This window comes from Clupea harengus, chromosome 3 (assembly GCF_900700415.2).
Source record: "Clupea harengus chromosome 3, Ch_v2.0.2, whole genome shotgun sequence".
In the NCBI taxonomy this organism is placed as follows: domain Eukaryota; kingdom Metazoa; phylum Chordata; class Actinopteri; order Clupeiformes; family Clupeidae; genus Clupea; species Clupea harengus.
Window position 1 is genome coordinate 14,461,359 of NC_045154.1, and position 7,736 is coordinate 14,469,094.

Sequence of the window (7,736 nt, forward strand, 5' to 3'; positions counted from 1 at the left end):
AACTTTTCTTTTTTTTAAAGGGTTCTAAACAGCACCTTTTAAAAGGTTTATTCATTCTCCCAAAACCTTTGATCGATTTCTTTTTTTGTATCATATTTTAACACTTAATCATCAATAATAATAATGAATGATAGTGAATAATACTGCAATAGTGCCTCTCAATAATTCTTGTATAACCATTTGGGAAAGAGCTGTAGGCTAAATGCAACTATTAGTTTAAATAAAATAACCAATAACTTGATAGCAAACCTTTGTTTACATGCTGTTATTACTATAAAAGAAAGAGAGGAGAGGTGGATTCAAAAATGGACTGTATTTTTTTATTTATAAACTCAACAGTAACAGTGATGAACTAATCTGGTTATATAATTTCAGAACAGGGATGGACACTTTTTTTTAACTTTGTATTTTGAAAAGATAATGCTCTGAAAAGCTAAGGGTATGCTTGATCTGCCGGGGGTACTCCACACCAATGACGAAGTACATCTCCAGCAGACATTGAATGGCATGTGCCACATCCATCTCGCCGCTTATGATGGTGATGCCATCCATCATAATGGATGCTCTCCAGGCAAGGAGGCGAGTCTGCATCGTGGAGGCTGATGACCGGAAATTAGTTGGGTGGTTCCTATGTAAATGAGAAGTGTGTAAGGGAAAAAAATGTCAATTTGCACTGTTAAAAACCAACACATACCTTGTTTAAACAATAGAGAATATAATTCCGTATCTCATTCACAAAAATATTGCAAACCTCTTGTGTTGGATAATTCCCAGAAAGCATCTGGACTGCGTTTTCCAATCTGCACTTATTTTCTCTCTGAAATTAGCCATAAGAAATGTGTAAAATTAAGAATTAAGACCGGCAATCAATGACAACTGTGACTAGCAAGCAGATAGACATACAGACATAGGCACACAGTTGGGCTAAAGACAAGCAAGAATAAAAAAGGGTCTCCTGTGGGTATAGACATAAATTATGAGGCTGGCACAAAATCAAAGTAGTATAGAAATTGAACTGAGGAATAATGTTTTGCATAACAGTTGGGAAAGAACATACCAGAGGAGCTGTGTTCTCCAAGAAACGGAAATCTGGTGATGAGATCCCAGAACATCTGTATATTTTTTATGGTTTGGGTACCTGAAAGATCATTCATTGTAATTAGAACTTGCCTACTCAAATGGTTTTATTTTTAGTCTTTACACTGTAATTCACTTACTTTTTATGGGGGGAAGGTGGGCAGACTGAATACTGTTGGCCATGGTTGGGTCAAAGAAGACGAGCATGGTCTTTGTCGAAGCATCATTCTCAACACTGGCACAGGACAGTCTAGACAGGACAGTCTTTTGCCTATGCCTATGGTAACATAATCTGAACATCACACACTTAAAACTTCACACACATAATAGTAATGAACATGAGTTAATGAAGACATGCTATACTTACTGTCAGCATGGTCCAGGGGCAATCCAACTTCATGTCTGGGTGAGAAGAGGAAAAGTTTTTAGTTTAATTAAATGCTTACTCACTTCCAAAATGCCTATTTACTACCATGTCTACTGAATGATTAACACATCTCACTTACTGTTCTAGGAGCTAGTTCAGTTCCTTCACAAACATCACCTGCAATTTCATAGACGGGGATAGTTCTTCAACCATCCGTTCAGTGAGGCCCAGTAGTCTCCATCAATTTCCTGTTCTTTAAAACGAAAAATAAAACAAAAAACTTGTGTTGACAATGATACAACTCAATTATATGTACTTGATGGCTGGTTTCCTGTAATTTAACTAGATAGCCTGGTAATGAAGTAGTTACTGCCATATCATTCTGATTTTGCATTGCTGGCTGACGTTTGTAGCTAGCTAGTTAATGGCAACTCGCCATGCTAGCTAGCACGCTAAATTTAGTTAGCTTAACTTATCGGGAGCCGGGAGGACAGTGAATATCATTGAACAACAATAGTGGATACAAACTCAAAATCATATATTCTATAGTTGATTTTATTGTCAGCCTGACAAGGATGTAGAAAACTAATCTTAATGATGGATCCAGTAGGGTGACAGGATAGGATAGCTAGCTGCTGCTAAAATCATTCAGAGACAACGAATTTACAGATTCTAGCTAACAGCTGACCGGTTAACGCCCACTGACGTTTACGAAGAACGCCCCTTGTTTTTTACTTAAGGGGCATAATTTCTGGCTTTGATTTGCAGACAACACGGGTAATGATTATGATTGAAATGAAAGGGATTAGGGTTGTGTGTCACTTACCGTTAAATCCAGTGAAGAATGAACGCCTTCAGAAAGATTCCATAAACGGTCGTTGAAGTTCAAATAACCCTCAGGTGCATGAAATAGCACCCTTTTTAGGCAAAAGGTTCTATCTCCTTGGCTAAGACCCCCATGGTTCTATATAGCACCCCCATGAACCCTTTTTTCTAAGAGTGTACTTAGATTTATCTAATGCTGACGCCGTATGTGTTTAACAATCATATTCAAAACAAGGTTCTCGTCCGAGCTTCTTGTGTTTTCTCAGGGTCGAGAAAACAATCAGTGGCGCCAGTTAATCAAAGTTACACATATACACAGGAACACAGAAAAGCCATGTCACTGTTAAGAGAAAAGCATATAAGATACTTATTAAAACAAGGCACTTGATTAATATATTATAAAGTCATTAACAGTGTTTGGTAATTATCTCCATCAGTTGGCAATTCAATAGCAGTGGCGAAAAAGACAGATCACATGATGCAGAAGTTCGTTTATTGATACATCTTTTAATGACGGCCACAGCGCTTTAAAACGACATGTTTATAAGTTAAATTATTCGAAGGTGAAAGATAGAAGGCGAGAGAATCGCCAGGTGTACCTGGGAAGTGGAGTTAACACACATAGCCTACATAATGAGAAGGTACACCCGGCGATTCTCTCGCCTTTTATCTTTCACTTTTGTATGTAACTTATAAACACGCCGTTTTAAAGCGCTGTGGCTGTCCTTAAAATATGTGTCAATAAACGAACTTCTACATCATGTGAAGCAGACATGTTGACTTCACTTCTTATTAAGATATTTTAAATATGAAATGATCAATGCCTTATCGTGCTGATGGCTGACCTGAGCCCTAGTATGATTTCTAAATATTTGTCGAAGACGGCCTGGCTGGTCGGGTTCAGTTTGAAGAGGTGAGGAGATATGAACATTTATACAACCCCAATGATCTCGGTTGCCATCATTCACTGTGTGTGTGGACAACAAGACCTGGTAAATAAACAAACCAATGACTTCCACACACAAAGACGTCATTCTCTATGTTGTCTTCGACAAAAAACGTTACTCATAATTAGTCATGTCATCCATTCATATCGATGTGAATCAATCAATACTAATAAAACTTAAACTGTGATGCGTTTTTGTTTCATTTCGCAATTTATTTAGTGTAGCCTATAATCCATAGCAGCTGCCTTAAAACACAACGTTTTTTCTCCATTGTTCCGCTGCAATTAATACCCCGACGTCCGAGCCCGACCTGAGCCCTTGTATGATTTCTAAATATTTGTCGAACATGGCCCGGCTGGTTGTCGGGAGAGGTGAGGAGATATGGACATTTAAGGCTTTACAACCCCAACAACTCCATCATCTGTCGGTTGCCATCCTTCACTGTGTGTGTGGACAACAAGACCTGGTACATAAACAAACCAACGACTTCCACACACAAAGACGTCATTCTCTATGTCGTCTTCGACAAAAAACGTTACTCCACCTATTGTTCTGGCGGTGAATTGCTTTGCAACACGCGCAACCCTTTTAGGAACTATGAATTGAAACGAGTAATTTACACAAACAATTACACAACGATTTACGCTGTTGCAGAAGTATGCGCGGGCCTTTAGTCAATTCTGTTGCTAGGCAACCTAAACTAACACGACCGTTGTGTTTTATTGTTGTGTTCGACTCCTAAAGTCCCCAGCGCCGCCCCGATCCAGCCCCCCCCCACTCCAGGACCGAACCGAGCCGTTTGGGTCCGCACTTCACTTACACCCATACACACACACCTGTGCCAAACACACACACACACATTCACACACATACACTTCACTTACACCCATAAACACACACCTGTGCCATACACACACATACACACACACACACATTCACAGACATACACTTCACCAGTGACGTGCGGTGATGTCAGTAAGAGGGTAGGCACTGAGTTATGAAATCCAGATTACCTAATTTATTGTTTAGGCTAATAGGCTACATCAAAACAGCACAAGAGCGGCACACACGCACGGTCGATATCAAGAAATTTCCAATCAGGATGACACATCATCGCACACGCACGCGCACGCACACACACACACCAGTTAATGTCCAGCATCAGAATGCAACCATCTTTATCCTTAATTATTGCACAGCGGAAATTATGTTTGTCAGTCAGCAACAATGAGAACACACACTGCTCAATTGAATATGAAGGCAAATGGCTTGCAGTCGGCATTAATTCAACCACACTTATCAATTCAAAATTAAGCCCAAAATAGTTTCTGACTCACCAATCGGTATATTATTTGTACATAAAATCCATCCGCCGCTCTTTGCTCGTGAAGACGTCGATCACAGCGTTGTAAAACTCCTCTTTACAGGCCTTCAGTTTGCATAGTCTCTGGCTCTCAATTGATAGAATGGCAAGGGCTGAAAGACGCAGTAGTTCATGTAAGGTTGGTGTAGGCCTCCCTCTTGCTAGTAACTCGTGTTTTCCATTAAAATCGAGCTTGGAGAAATTTCTCAGTTCTATGATATCGGCAGATACCGCTGCTGTCATTTTGACTTTGAATTTTGCGGGGATTACGCTTAGCTGGTGTAATGACGTCAGCTGCGCAAATGTCCAGCAATATCTCGATTTTAATTGGTCCATGTTTGATACGTAACGTAGATGATTACTGGCATAACATATTTACGTGCAAAGGCACAGCAGAGTTGTGATTTTCGACGTACATGTTAAAGAATACAGGATCGAAGTGCGCATGCGCAACATGAGTTTTTCGTTGTCGTCCGCAATGAATGGACAGTAAAAGCACTGCTTATTCTACCATTTTTTGGGATTTGATTATGCGTAACTGCTACATTTGTCATCGTAACGTCTAAACAATTGGAATAACACACATATTGCATATATAAATCACAAGAATAATCAGTAAAAATACAAATACAAGTTAATTAAATACAATTATTTAATAAACATTTTTACGTTTGAATTTTGGCAGGGTAGGCAGTGCCTACCTTGCCTACCCTGACTGCACGTCACTGCACTTCACTTACACCCATTAGCACACACATGTGCCATACACACACACACACACACATACACATTCACAGACATACACTTTGCTTACACCCATAAACACACGCCTGTGCCATACACACACATTCACAGACATACACACACATTCACAGACATACACTTCACTTACACCCATAAACACACACCTGTGCCAAACACACATACACACACATTCACAGACACACACTTCACTTACACCCATAAACACACACCTGTGCCAAACACATACACACACATTCACAGACATACACTTCACTTACACCCATAAACACACACCTGTGCCACACACACACACACACACACACACACACACACACACACACACTCCACTCACACCCTGTCTATCGTGTGTGGAGTCCTGGAAGCTTACAGACGCTAGGGGGACGCAAGGCTGCCTATTGATTGGCTGCGTTACTCCCTGGGACTCTCAGTGATGGCAGCCCATCGATCGAAAGGTCTGATCTTGTGCCCGCCCATTTGATTGGCTGATACGAAGCATGTTGCCTGGAGACAACATCACTGTGTGTATCTTTCTCCAGCGCACGTCTGAATGAGACGCCTGGAGTGTGAGGGGAGACAGAGCTGTCCTTCTGCTTACGACTGTTACGTCCTCCTGCCTTAGGGGTCGATGTTTTCCCTTATTTCCATGTCTGTTACTTTGCCTACTATTTTGATTGTGTGCAGGTGTTGCCTGTCAGCCGTGGGCGGAGCCCGATATGTTTTAAGGCCGGGATCGCCGTCCAGAAGGCTTCTCTCCTTCAACTGCGTGCTGCCATTCGGGCCTTCCTCGTAGTCCTATTTTGTTAACAAATTCTCTGTTCTATATCGCCTTTTTGTTAATTAAATCCCCCTAGAAACGAGCCCATTCTGTCTTGTTCTTCATTTGTTGCATATCAGTACAGCTGGTTTGTAACAACGATACAACCCTAGAGTTTAACACAGGGACAGAGCTGTCCTTCTGCTTACGATACAGCCCTAGAGTTTAGCACAGGGACAGTCTTTCACACTTAAACTTAAACTAAGTCAGGATGAGGCACATAAATCCCATTTAATGAAGCGTTGTGAGTAAACATTAATTAATCACATTTTATCTTATTTTATTTAGCGTCATGAGTAAATATTCATTAATCACATTTTAATCACATTTTATCTTATTTTATTTAGCGTCATGAGTAAATATTCAAAAATCACATTTTATCTTATTTTATTTAGCGTCATGAGTAAATATTCAAAAATCACATTTTATCTTATTTTATTTAGCGTCAAGAGTAAATATTCAAAAATCACATTTTATCTTATTTTATTTAGCGTCATGAGTAAATATTCAGCCCAATCCTCTCGTCACTAATAAACTGAGCCTTGTGAGTTCTGGGGTCTGAGAAAGGACCTGAGAAGGCCACTCGTGATTGGCTGGTTGGCTGGTTGTTTGTGTGTAAGACCTGAGAAGGCCACTCGTGATTGGATGGCCCTGTTTGCCACTCACCACCCACATCCTATTATGGATCTCCACACTGGCCAGAGGCAGCGTTGAGAAACAGCTGGAGTGACTCTGTTTCGATGCCCAGATAGAAAACACCTACCTGTAGTTCTCTAGCATCAGCTAAATATGTGTCTCTCTCTCTCTCTCTCTCTCTGTGGAGTGTCTAGTGTGTGTGTTTGAAGCAGGTGTGTGAGACAGTGAGTGTGTGTAAGTGGCGTCCCTCTGTTCCGTAGGAGAGGAAGCTAGCGTGTGAGCTAGCCTGGGCCCCACTGATGAATGATTGATGGCGGTGTAAGGGTGGGCATTAGTCAGTGTGCCTCTATGCCTTTGGTTACTCGCCGGCTACTGTGTGTGTGTGTGTGTGTGTGTGTGTGTGTGTGTTACTCGCCGGCTACCCGATGATTGGATTGAATGGCAGATCATCTGGGGAGGTGGACAGACTGACATTTCAACAGTAATGAAAAAATAAGGAGAACACTTCAGGTGAGTGCTCCTAGGATTACTCACACAGATACACACGAGTGCACACACATACACACACACACCCACACACTCACATACACACGATTGCACACACACACACACACACACACACACACACTCACACACACACACACACATGCCACCGTGTACACACAGAAATGCATGCACACACATGTCTACACACACACACACGTCTACACACACACACACACACACACGGTTCTGACTTTCTTCTTGCCGTCGGGTTGATTGTACTGACAGACTTCAGAAGGTTTCAGATGACCAGTTTGAAGCTTGGCTCTCGCCTGGCAACAGGAAGTCAGGGGTTCGATTGCCATCTGAGGCAGACCACTGATCAGGCAATTGCCCTTTTAAGGGTACAATAACATGATTGGCTGAGCTGGGTCCGTTAAACAGCTGTTTGGTTGATGA

At 41.4% G+C, this 7,736-nt stretch overlaps 1 long non-coding RNA gene across 1 annotated transcript; it reads right to left on the reverse strand.

Annotated features, from left to right (window-relative positions):
- Positions 1 to 357: 357 nt before the first annotated feature.
- Positions 358 to 2,605, reverse strand: LOC116219996. Its single transcript, XR_004163397.2, has 3 exons — positions 1,584 to 2,605; positions 1,445 to 1,479; positions 358 to 1,354 (listed from the first exon to the last, which is right to left on the reverse strand). It is a non-coding gene; the product is annotated as an uncharacterized LOC116219996 (long non-coding RNA).
- Between the last annotated feature and the right edge of the window lie 5,131 nt (positions 2,606 to 7,736).